Genomic DNA, 13,801 nt, shown 5'->3' on the forward strand with positions numbered 1-13,801 from the left:
CAAGTCATAGGGTCGGGCAGACTCACTAGCAATCCATAAGATGGAAGAGGTAAATCCAGAACCAAGCATCAGCAGGACAGAGGGCACAATTAAGTTGCATTGGCATCTTTCCTTCAACACAAACCTATGGCCACATGACGGGTCCCTGGTGATTAGCTTACCAGGGAGGGAGAAGCCCAACAGATGGTTCACAGATGGGTCATCCTGATATGGAGCGCAAGCTAAAAATGGGCTGCTGTTGCACTAGCTACACTCAAGAGTGTCTCTGAAAGAAAAGTGTGAAGGGAAATCCTCACAATGGGCAGAGCTTCAGGCAATGCATCTGGTCATCCGCCTCGCGTGGAAAGAATGACAGACCAAAATGACCCTCTATACCAGTTCATGAACCTAGGGAAATGGTGTAGCTCATTGTTCAGGGACCTGGAAAGAGAAAAATTAGCAGACTGGTGACCAGGGCACCTGGGGAAGATTTACATGGGTGGGCCGATGGGAATGAGCCCACGTGTGAAGATCTTGGCATCACGTGTAAAAATGCCTTCTGGAGAACATCCTCTTCTCCTTCATCATTCTTTGTAGAAGAGGCCCTAAACAATGAAAAATCCAGAATGGCATGGCCAGTTGCTAGCGGCTAGCCTCTGTTATTAGCCATTCCAGGGCTGGCATAATGGTCACATGAACAGAGAAGTCACAGTGGCAGGGACGGAGGCTATGCATGGGCCCAGAATGGCTGCCATTCATCAAGGTTAATCTTGCTACTGCCAGTGCCAGATATCCCACCTCCCAGCAACAGAGACCAGTGCTAAGTGCTGATATGGCACCATCTTCGAGGACACCAACCAGCTTCGTGGCGATAAACTGACCACTCTAAACCCCTTCCATTCTGCAATGCATCTTGGCTAGAATCAACAGATAGTCCAGGTCTAGTTTTGCCTTTGCGGTCCACAGGACCTCAGACAGCACCACAATTCAAGGGCTCACAAAGTATCTGATCCCCTGACATGGGATCTTGCACAACATTGCAATGGATTAAGGATGCGCTGGACAACAAAGGAGATGATAGCAGTAAACACATGACTGTGGGACCCACTGTTTTGATGACATACTGCACCACCCATAGGTTGCCAGTCTGATAGAGTAGCCTTTTGCAAGTGTAACTGAGGCAATTGCCTTATGCTTATGCTCTAAGCATAAGCTTATGCTCTAAGACCTAGTAACTTAGGGCTTAGGGCTTAGGGTTTATGCTCTAAGACCTAGTAACACCCTAGATCCATGACTACTATATGGTGCCATGTCCCCCGGTAGGTAGAATATACGGGTCTGGTGCCCAAGAGCAGGAAGTAGTGAGTATCCTTGCTCACCACCCCTCCAAGGGACCAACTTGTAGAATTGGTGCTTCCCGTTGCTACAATTCTAGACAATGCAGGTCTCGATGTTCTGCCCCCCCCAAAGGGAGAAATGTTCTGTCAAAAGATGCAACAACAGTCCCATCAAACTTTCAGTTAAAACTACTACTGTCACTTTAAGGTCCTCATGAGGAGAAGAAAGCAAAGAAAGCAGTGCAGAAAAAAAGGAGTCACGATCCTGACATGAGTGCCAGACTCTGAGCATCAGGGGGAGGCAGGGCTACTGCTTCACGATGAGGGCAGGGAAGAATGGTACCCATGTGGTTCCGTTGGGAATCTCTTGATATGCTATACTGCCCAGTTTTGACAATGATTGGGTAAGTGCCAACACCCATGGATTGAAAAATTCATGGTGCAGCGGTTTGGACCCACAAGACATGGGGGGGGGGTGTCACCCCATCATATACACTGGTTAGATCAGGCAGAAATGTTGGCCAAGTCTGTGTGAAATCTACAATAAACAGTAGAGTAAGGACACAATGAAAACTTAATAAAATATGTAAGTGAATTCAAACGGCACAGGAAATAGACTTCAGCAAGTACTGTTATGTGTCATCTAGATTCCTTGTTCAGGACTGAGGAATTTATTACCTGAGTTGCTTGTAATATTGACACCTAATGGCTTTCAGCTGAATTTTTAGCTGTGAATCGCCCTAGCTAAAAGAGGTACTTTGCCCAAGGCCACACATACTCCTGGGGCACAGTCCCCATTCAGTTATTGGATGATAAAGGGGTTCAAGGACTCAGGCCCTTTGCCTTAAGGAGGGACAACTCTGAAGGACCGTCCCAGCTCCAGAGCTCCAGGCTCTTGTTTTTTTTTTAAAGTTTATTTATTTTGAGAGAGAGACAGAGAGAGCTAGTGGAGGAGGGGCAGAGAGAGAGAGAGAGAGAGAGAGAATCACAAGCAGGTTCCTTGCTGATAGCTCGGAGCCCGAAGCGGGGCTTGAACTCACAAACTATGAGATCATGACCTTAACCCAAACCAAGAGTTGGACGCTCAACCAACTGAGCCACCCAGGTGCCCCATAGCTTCCAGACTCCTTATTGCAACTTCAGTGTAGTTCCATTCCCCCCCTTGACTCAAATTTACTTCCTTTACCATCCCATTGAAGGGTTCATCCCAAGGGTGCTCACCAATGAAGTTACGACACACAACACAAATCTTTCTTAGAATCTGTTTCTCAGGGACAGGCAGTTCAAAAAGCATACGGTAGGTCCATGTGAGATAATATCTCTAATCATGAGGATTATATTGTAGTAGATAATTTCATGAAATTGGGAAAATTAGCTTAGGACAGTTGTGAAACATTTGCTCCCACTTTTATAAAACAAATGTGTATAAACATGTAAATACACCCTGAGAAGAAGTATAAAGTAGCAAAATATTAACAGAAGTTTCTTTGGGTACTAGGCTCAAGATGTTTTTCTATATTTTTAATAATCAATACTAGATATCTTTATTTTTAAGCTTATTTCTTTATTTTGAGAGAGAGAGTGCACGCAACTGGACGAGGGGCAGAGACAGAGGGAGAGAGAGAATGCCAAGCAGGCTCGGTGCTGATAGTATGGACCCCCACATGGGGCTCAATCCCACGAACCAAGAGATCATGACTTGAGCCAAGATCAAGAACTGGACGCTTAACCAACTATGCCACCTAGGTGCCCCTAGGTATGTTTATTTTTAATCAGATAATGCATTATTTTAGTGCAAAATTTTGAGTGTGCAATATACCTAGAAAAACAAAGATGCACGTATAAAACAGAAAGAAATAGAGGCAATAAACAGAGTCCAATATAATTACTATCTATTCTAGTTGACTCTTGAGTTAAGAATGGGAAATAATTTATCTCTCTTCTCTAATGCATCTACTGACTAATTGAAGTTACCAGGTAAGGTGGACAAACAGGAAACTAACACCTAGGAGTGGAGTTTCTGGGCCACATGGTCACTGTATCTGTAACCTTTTGGGGAACTGTCCGTCTGTTTACCAAAGTGGCTGCACCATTTTACAGTCAGTAGTTATAAGCCACATTATTTTTATACCCTTAGTTCAAGAAGATTTCTTTCATGGTCTGAATATTCTGCCAGATACAGATTAGTCATTTTTCTTAGATGGGTCCTAACACCAAGGAAAAAACTAGAGAAAAGCAGGAGAATTTGATTGGTTCCCAAGGCACCATCATATGGTGACAATGAGTTAAACATATTAGTTTTTCTTCAAGTTGGACACTCACCCCTTAGAGCATTTCCCTCACTGTTCCTGTCCATCCATTTAAGGTGTGCGCTCATTAGCCAACCCACTCAAGAATTGCTACGTCAATGGTATAAATATACAATGGAATATTACTCAGCCATCAAAAAGAATGAAATCTTGCCATTTGCAGCAACATGGATGGAGCTAGAGTGTATTATGCTAAGGGAAATAAATCAGTCAGGGAAAGAAAAATAGCGTATGATTTCACTCGCATGTGGAATTTAAGAAACAAAACAGATGAACATATGGAAGGGGGGAAAAGAGAGAAGGAAACAAACCATGAAAGACTCTTCATGATAGAGAACAAACTTAAGGTTGATGGAGGGAGTTGGGTAGGGGATGGGCTAGATGGGTGATGGGTGATGGGTCCTAAGGGGGGCGCTTGTGATGAGCACTGGGTGTTGTATGTAAGTGATGAATCACTGAGTTCTACTCCTGAAACCATGATTACATTATATGTTAACTAACTAGGATTTAAATAAAAATTTGAAAGAGGAAGAAAAAGTAGCTGGAAAATAAAAAGGATCACTACATCAAAAGTGTGAATTTTTTTTTTTTTAGTGTTTATTTTTGAGAGAGAGAGAGAGAGAGACAGAGACAGAGACAAGAGTGTGAGTGGGGTAGGAGCAGAGAAAGGGAGACACAGAATCCGAAGCAGGCTTCAGGCTCTGAGCTGTCAGCACAGAGCCTGATGCAGGGCTTGAACCCACGAGCTGTGAGACCATGACCTGAGCCGAAGTTGGACGCCCAACCGACTGAGCCACCCAGGTGCCCCTAAAAGTGTGAACTTTTCTCATTGGCTTGTTTATCCCCAAGATCCTCTCAAAGAACCTGATTATTGTCCACTCAATTGCTTTACCTTGCATAGAGATCCAAACTTTAACTGAAACCAGAAAGTGTGAAAATTGTTACCCAGTGCAAGGTTGTCTTGCTTACTTTTAAAAAATTATGCTATGGGGATGCCTGGGTGGCTCAGTTGGTTGACCATCTAACTCTCGGTTTCAGCTCAGGTCATGATCCCAGGGTTGTGGGATCAAGCCCTGCGTTGGGCTCCACACTGAGTGTGGAGCCTGCTTAGGATTCTCTCTCTCCCTTTCTCTCTCTGCCAGTCCCTTGCTCACACAGGAGCGTGCTCTCTCTCTAAAATAAAAATAATAAATAATTATGCTACGTAAATTTTATAAACAGGGTATATTTGCTTTTCCTTTCTCCTTTCCCAAGGCTGGATGATCCCAAAATTTGGAAAATTAGGAAATCTGCCATAGACTATGATTGAACATCAAGTTCAACCCCCAGGTTCTTGGCAGAAGTTCTCACCTTGTAAGAGGAAGCATACGGTTCTTAAGGTTTTTTTTTATTTCATTTTTTGAGAGATAGAGTCAGAGCGTGAACAGAGGAGGGGCAGAGAGAGAGGGAGACACAGAATCCGAACCAGGCTCCAGGCTCTGAGCTGTCAGCGCAGATGCGGGCTTCGATGCAGGGCTCGAACCCACAACCTGTGAGATCATGACCTCAGCCGAAGTCAGATGCTTAACCGACTGAGCCACTCCGGCGCCCCAGGAAGCATCCGGTTCTTAAAACCATTTTTCTGGTGCAAAATTTTAAGTGGGGAAATTATGATTTATTCAAGTGGCATCGTGGAACACAATGACCACGTCTTTAACAGATTCAAAGAAAATGCAGAAAAACAGTTTCAAGTGGGTGTCCTTGAGCAACTCTAAAAGCCAAATGAATCCCATCAAAATATATTTTCAGTGAAGATTTTTTTTGAGGAGGCTAATCAAGAACAACGTGGCTACATTTCACGGGATGTTGAACTTCCCTAATTTGAGGTGGGGAGGTTCTAAAACATTAATAAAGACTCTATGTATATATTTTGAAGTAATTCGCATCTCTTCCAATTATTAAAAATAATCAGGAATTACATAATTCAAAGCCAACTGGCTGAATACATTATAAACTGTGTTTTTGCTATTTTCTTCAAGAGGTGGCTAATTAGCTGGTGAACAGACCTGCCATCCTTTATCGGATCTAGTGACAGTTAGTTGTGAACTCCACTGATTGGAATTAAGTGATATTTCCAGAAATGTAGCATTCACACTCACGTAAGTACCCTGTGGTTAGCTTTCGGGTGTTCTACCTTCATAGAAGGAGAAATCCTTAACCTCTGAGGGATGTGAGAAAGCCCTGGGTGAACATCAGACTTACCTGGAAAGTTATTTATAAGCCACATTTTGTCATGGGCATTACAGAAATACTATTTTTCAGTCCTTTCTGAATACATAATACTCTTGGCTCAAATTTCAGAAGATACAAAAGGTTAGGCTGTGATAAAAGCTCTCTCCCACTCCTATCTGCCAACCACCCAGTTCTTGACTCTAGAGGCAAAACCCATAGTATCGTCTTTTTGTAGAACTTTCCAGAGATATTTCACACCTATATAAGCAAATACGTATATTCATCCTTCTTTTTAGCAGCACTGGGAGCAAATGATACACACTCTTGCTACTTTCAGTCCAAGTATCTTGACCATTGGCCTGTGTCTGTAACCTAAAGTTCCTCTTTCTTTATTGCAAACGCATTATGTATTATTTTATGTACGCACCGGAAGTGTTTCATCTACCTGGAAAGGTTTCAAAAATACATATTCCTGGGCCCCCTCATCGCCCTATAGAACCAAAATCCATGGGGCTACAGTCTGGGAAGATGTATTTTCAGTAACCTCCCCAGGTGACTTTCGCCCATTCAGCCTAGCTTCTTCCTGCTGATTGGTTCCGGGGAATCGGCCTTCTGGGTTATCTATTCTGAGTATCACTATTGCCCGCTGAGCTTTTCACTGGCGTTACAAAGCAGAGGTTATATTTTCCCTACTCATCGGTAGTACGTGTTTCTGACGGAAAGGAGGGATGTACTATTCATTGTTAGATTTATAGAAATCTAACAGAAAAAAAAAACCAGAAAAAAAAACAACCCCCCAAAAAACCAAAGCAGATTCCTACAGACTGGTGCCAGTAAAGTTCCCTATCGATTTACTACACCACACTCCGCTGAAATGGTTCTCCGTGATCCTCCACTTTTCCTCTGCTTTACTTAACCCCCCTCAGCCGCTCTGTCTCCCTGCCGCTCAGGGTTCTCAAGGGGAGCAGGAGCAGGAGAATGATGATGGCCACGGCGAAGGCTCTGATCAAATCGCGAGGGGAAGCACACCTACCCAACCCGTGCAGAAAAACTGATTGTGATTCTCCAGGAAGGCCCTGAAAATCTCCTGGGTCATCACCATATTCGTTCGGCCAAGGGAAAATGATTTATTTTTTATCAAACAGAAGAATCAAAGGCAAAGGATGGCACATCTGTATCTTTTCCTTCCCCTTCTTACCAGGGTAGGACATGCTCTCCCCCCCCCCCGCCAGAGGCTTGTGGTACAAGATAGCGTATCATCCAGCGGTTTGTAATCACATCTGTATAAACGCCCCTCTCCCAACCCACCCCCGAACTGAGCCTTTCATTTTTTTAACATTTGCTTCCCTTCTGGTGTTACCAGGTTCATCATCAGTGGGAAGGTAAAATGGTTCATCCCCTCAATGTGGCCGGAGGTCTTGCCAGTAGAACCCTACGTAACCGATACGTTGTTTTTGTCTGAGTGATTTGAAAAAAAAAAAAAAAAAAAAAGAAAATTCTAACAATTGCTTTAAACGGCTTAAATGAAAGATGTGGTGTTCCTAACTGCTTTGGAACCCTCAGTATCTTAATCAATGACAGCGACCTTTGAGATGGATTTTATGAGAGCAGGAAAGGAACCCACATGTACTGATTACATTCGCTGTCCATTACTTAGATTAATTACAGAAGGAGTGTTCATATGTCCCATTTCATAGATGGAGAGAGGAAGACTCAGAGAGTTTAAGTAATTTACCCAAATCCCACATCTGGTGAGTGACATAGCTAAGGCTGGAAACTAGTTCTGACTCCCAAAATTATACTGCTTCTACTAAATCACGTTTACCATCTAGACAAATTACATAATTTACAGGCACATTTGCAAGAAGAAAATAGTAAACAAATTTAGATAAAACCTATTCGATATTTCATTATGAATCCCCATACTGGATAATTGAGGTGATTCAATTCCCTAGACAAGCATTTCTGTGGCTGAATGGATAATTATTGAACCCATTATGCTATCAGATCACTCAGATCGTGTGTTATTGAAGAGAGACGCTATTCTAAATATACTACTATACGTAAATTGCGCACTGAGTTTAGTTTTAGAATACTTTTAGCTATAACTGAGTATAACAGCTTCCTGAGCAAGTTCCAAACGGAAAAGTGTTTGCACATTTGTTGTTGTCGTTGTGGATCGGGAGCAGTTCTATACTAAATTTAATCAAACATTAGAAGTGGATATATGGATTTAAATAGTGGCTTTAAAGATAGATCCTGATACATACTAGGGTTCTCTAACAACATCACACTGAAAGGGATCAACCTCAATAAGATTTTTTTTTTTTTAGTCTAAAAAAATAAGATTGTTTTTTAAGGACGATGTTTATCTGTTTGGAACCTCCCTGGGTTCTGAAAGTATCTGTCCCTGTTATCAGGAACGCAAAATCTTTCCCTGCTGACTTCTGCTTTTGTGTCCCTGGTGAATACCAAGTCACATGGCTACCACAAGCTACAACAGTCTTAGGATAGAAAATATTTTGCTTTTCCAACCTTAAAGCAGAAGTGGGCAAGTGGTGGGATGCCTGGGTGGCTCAATCGGTTAAGCTTTTGACTTCGGCTCAGGTCATGATCTGGACATTCGTGGTTATAAGCCCCGTATCAGCCTCTGTGCTGACAGCTCAGAGCCTAGAGTCTGCTTTGGATTCTGTGTGTCCCTCTCTCCCTGCCCTTCCCCCGCTCGTACTCCATCTCTCTCTCTCTCTCTCTCTCTCTCTCTCTCTCTCTTTCTCTCTCAAAAATACAATAAAAACATTTAAAAAATAATTAAAGAAGTAGGTAACTGGTTATGAGTTGAGTAGCCCAGTTATAGGAGTTTGCCGTGAGGCCCAGGAATCCTATGTGGCTGGGCAGAGTGACTGGGATTAACTAATGGGTTCTAGGGGATTGCTACCTTAGGTTAATCCCATAAAATGCAAAGTGCCTTCTTTGCTTATTAAGAGCCTTTAGCTCAGATTTCCCCAAAGTGTTCTCCTTGGACCACGACTTAGTGGGATGTCTCTCAAGCTTATTGATTTGATCACCATGCAATGTGGTCAAATGAGCTTGAAAAATTAGAATTGATTTACTACCTTGTTAAAATATATTTGTACAGTATTAAGTTGTATGTAATTTCTCGCTGTCTCAAAATTCCTGTTTCTGGTGTATTCCTCAGCACAGAGTTACTGCACTTTATTTTCTTCCCTGTTCATTCAGCTCATAAGCGTTACACTTTATATGAAATTATAGCATGTCAAGTCCCTTTACTCTAATTTCTGTTCCTTTATTCCAATTCCCTCAAGTAATATGAATCCAAAACATGGTTTTATTATCATTTGAGATTAAAATCACAGGACTTCTTCATCTCTTTCCTTCCAACTATTTTTATTTTTTTGACGTTTAAATTATTTTTTTAAATGTATTACAGTCATACAGGCACATATTTATGACATCAAATAGTCCTAAAACTTTATAACAAGCACAATGTCCCCATGCCTCACCTCTCTCCTCCTCCCAGGGACACTGTTCCCATATTTATACATCTCTCTGTCTATAAATAATATGCATATTATCTTGATTTTGTCCCCTTTTCCTCAATTATTATTTTATTAATAAACATTTCCCCCTTTTCTTCAACTATTATTTTATTATTAATTAAATAATTACTTTTATTCAATAAAAAGTATTGTTTTTATCTTATATTTCAGAAAATTTCCCACATATTTAATAGTAACAGAAAGAATACAATTAGCCCTCACGGACCCATCATTCAAATTTAACGATGGTCACCTTATAGCCATTCTTTTTGCATGTAAATCTCGTTCTTTTCTCCAGGATTATTTTTCCACTTACCGTTTTTCGCTGAAAATAGATACAGAAAAGTACAAGTGTCAAAGTGCACTGCTCATTGCATTTTCAAAGGGAACATACCCACAAAACTAGTACCCAGATCACGAAGCAGGCAGGGCATCAACCACCCCCAGAGTCCCTCATTAGAGCCCCTCACTCAGGCCTCTTTCCAGTTGACAACCCCCCAAGAGTAACTACCCTTCTAATGGCACAGATTCAGTTCCTCTGTTTTTGTATATCACATAAAGGGATTCGTACAGTATGGACTTTTTTTGTTCTGACTTCTTTCGCTCCATACTGTATTCCTGGTATTCATCCTATTGGGTGTCTGATGTACATTGTTCTTTCTTTCTTTTTCTTTTTTTCAAATGTTTATTTTTGAGAGAGACAGAGACAGAATGTGAGTGGGTTAGGGGCAGAGAGAGAGGGAGACACAGAATCGGAAGCAGGCTCCAGGCTCCGAGCTGTCGGCACAGAGCCCGACATGGGGCTCGAACCCACAAGCTATGAGATCATGACCTGAGCTGAAGTCGGTCGCTCAAACGACTGAGCCACCCAGGCGCCCCACATTGTTCTTTCATATTCCTGTTTGGTGTCACATTGTGTAAGTATGCTATGGGCTAGCCATCCCACTGTAGATGAGCATTTCAGTAACTTTTTAGCTATTTCCAATAGCATGGCTTTGAATGCACTAAACACGCTTTTGCTGTCCATATGCTTGTGTTTTTGTTGGGTACCTAGAAGTAGAATTTCTGGGTCATAGAGTATGTATATATGTTCGGCTACAGTACATTCTTTCAAAAAGTTGTCAAAGTTTATTGTCTTAATACATACTCCCACCACGCTAGATCGGAGTCCCAATTATTCCACATCCTCGACAACACTTTTTTTTTTCTTTCATTTTAGCCATTCTGGTGGGACTGAGGTAGTTTCTTATTATGGTTTTAATTTGGACTTCTCTGTAGACCAATGAAGTTCAACACCTTTTCATATGTGTATTGGCCATTTGGATAGCTTCTTCTATGAAGTGTGTGGTCAAGTCCTTTGTCAATTTTCCTATGGACTTGGTGAAATTCCCTGTGTTTTGAATATAAGTCCCTTTTCAGATATATGTATTGACAATATCCCCTCCTACTAATTGGATTGCCTTTTCAGCCCCATAATAGTATCTTCTCATGAATGGAAGTTTTAAATTTGAAAATAGTACCGTTACTCATTAAAAAAAAATTTGGCTGGTGTTTTCTATATGCTGTTTAAGAAATGTTTGCCTACCTCAAGTCATAAATATGGTCCCCTACGTTTAATTCTAAACTCTTTACAGTAAAGTTTACAGGTAAACTGTTTTCCCTTTCATGTTTAAAACTTCAATCTTTCCGGAATTTCATTTATCATGTGAGGTAGGTAGAGGCCAAGATTTATATTGTATACAATTGTGTATATATATATATACACACACATATATGTATATATATATACTATAATATATATAAGATATATGTTACATATGCAATATGTATAATAATACACTATTAAATATTTTGATATTGATCCAGCACTATTTATTGACAATTTTTTCATTTTTCCACTGCATTAAAGTATATCCTATTTGTCATAAATCAGTTGAGTACATGTGGATCTTTCTGGAATCACCTCTTTTCTGTAGGTTTGTTCTTACTGAAATATCACAGTTCAAGTCACCTTAGCTTTATAATAGATTTTGGCATCTACAGTGTAAGTCCTCCAGCTTTCTCCCTTTTAAAGATTGTCCCAGGGCACCTGCGTGGCTCAGTCGGTTAAGTCTCCAACTCTTGATTTCAGCTCAGGTCCTGATCCCAAGGTTTGTGGGAGCAAGCCCCATGACAGGCTCTGTGTTGACAGCTGGGAGACTGCTTGGGATTCTACCTCTCTCTCTCTCTCTCTTTCACTCCCTCTCTCTCTCCCTCTCTGTGCCTCCCCTGCTTGCTTTCTATATCTGTCTCAAAATAAATAAAATAAACTTAAAAAACAATAAAGATTCTAAGGTGTTTTTTTCCAGTTCATACCATTTCCATATCAACTTCATAATTACCTTGTAATCATTTGGAAAAATAATAATAACCTGCTGGCATTTTTATTGGATCAAATTGTGTACAGAGATTAATTTGAGGATAATGGGCCACTTTAGAAGATAGAGTCTTCTGACTCATGAACATGTTAAGTATCATCATTTACTTCGGTCTTATTTACCTTCTTTAAAACTGTGTTGTATTTTTTAGTGTCGCTGTTTTGTACTTCTTCGTTAGATTTATTCCTTAAAGTATAAAGTATTTTATACTTTAAATTTTTTTACTCTCTCCCTTTATGTGGCTGGTATACAGAAAAACAATTGAAATTTGATTTTTTTTTTTTTGAGAGAGAGCACAAGCTGGGGAGGGAGAGGGAGAGGGAGAGGGAGAGGGAGAGAGAGAGAGAGAGAATCTCAAGCAGGCTCCACACCCAGTGTAGGGCCCGATGGGACTGTGAGATTATGACCTGAGCCAAAATCAAGAGTTGGATGCTTAACCGACTGAGCCAGCTAGGGACTCCTTGAAATTTGAACGTTGTCCTTGAACTCAGCAATCTTGTTAAGTTTACTGATCATTTAGATGCTTCTAGATTTTTCTAGATAATCACATTATCTGCAAATAATGATAGATTTCTTTCTTTCCATCCTTTTTACATTTTCTTTGCCCCCATTCATTTGCCTGGCTAGGAGCTCCTAGTTGGATAGGAATGGTGATAGCAGGCATCCTCGTCGCGTTGCCAATTTCACAGGAAACGTTGTCAGTCCTTCATGAGTATCGTATTAGTTATAGGTCTTTGTAGATTTCAAAATCACATTCAGTGTGATTAATGCGGTAAGTTTCTTCTATTCCCAGTTTGCCGAGATGTATTTTTTAAATCTTGTATCACAAATATTTCTCTCTAGATCAGGAGTCAGCAAACCAGAAGCCGATTGCCTCTTTTTAATAACGTTGTGTTGGAACACAGTTATACCCATTCTCTTACGTACTGTCTATAACTTCTTTTGCACTACCATGGCAGTGTTGGGTAGTTGCAGCAGAGGTCCATACGTCCTTCAAGCTTAAAATATTAAGAGTCTGGCTCTTTAAGAACAAGCTTGCCAATATCTGATGTACATGATCACATACTTTTTTTTCCCTTTTTCCGTTAATGGAAAAAACCACTGATAAATTGACATGGTAAACCAGTCTTGCATATGGGGAGAAGTCCCATTTGGTCGTGGCTATCCCTTTTATAATTTGCTGGGTTGGATTTGCTCATTTTTATGTATTTATGTCCCCTTTTTAACTGCCCCATTTACTTTTTAAAGTCTGCTGCCTCTTACCTTCCTTTCCACTTTTATCTGGGTTTTCTCTTTCCTCTTTCCCAGTGTCCCTGTCTTGCTCAATTTAGATTCTATTCCAAGAAGCGTCTCCTAAGTGTGACTTTGTCCCTATAGGTTTCCGGTTTTGCCAGTTACTGGGGCCATACAATTCCCAAATTTCAGAGCGTACAGTGACTCCTTTACTCATCTCAGTGCATTGGACTCTAACATTGGCTGTTTCAGATTCTGTCCTCAGATTGTCTCCTGGAACCTTCTAGCAAGTACCTGTTGGTGATTTTGAGGTTCTCCTATCCTCAGGACACCCTTTTGCCTTCCTTCAGCTTTCTCCTTCATACACACAGATGTCGATGGAGCTACAGCGATGACTTATTTGTCACCAGTTGTTCATATTTTAGGCTCATGGGGATATTTTATTACCTAATTTAATTGTAAATGTTGTGCTTGGATTTTTCCTTTTGTTATTCTATTTGCTCTGTTTTATTATAATTCAGGGAGATTTACTGCCCACAGCAGCAGCCTGGAATCCTTCTTTATTTATTTCTAAATCAAACAACTGCATATTCTTTGTCACGTAGAAATGCGTACTTCAATTCCTGTACCACTAAAACTTTAAAATCACTTATTTAGCATGGAGTAATTCAAATACCCTACGCAGGATTAAGGGGGAAAAATACGTTCAATTCAATGCAGACCTCAAGTTGTAAATGCACACTCTGTAACAGGATTGG

This window comes from Acinonyx jubatus, chromosome D4 (assembly GCF_027475565.1).
Source record: "Acinonyx jubatus isolate Ajub_Pintada_27869175 chromosome D4, VMU_Ajub_asm_v1.0, whole genome shotgun sequence".
NCBI lineage: Eukaryota > Metazoa > Chordata > Mammalia > Carnivora > Felidae > Acinonyx > Acinonyx jubatus.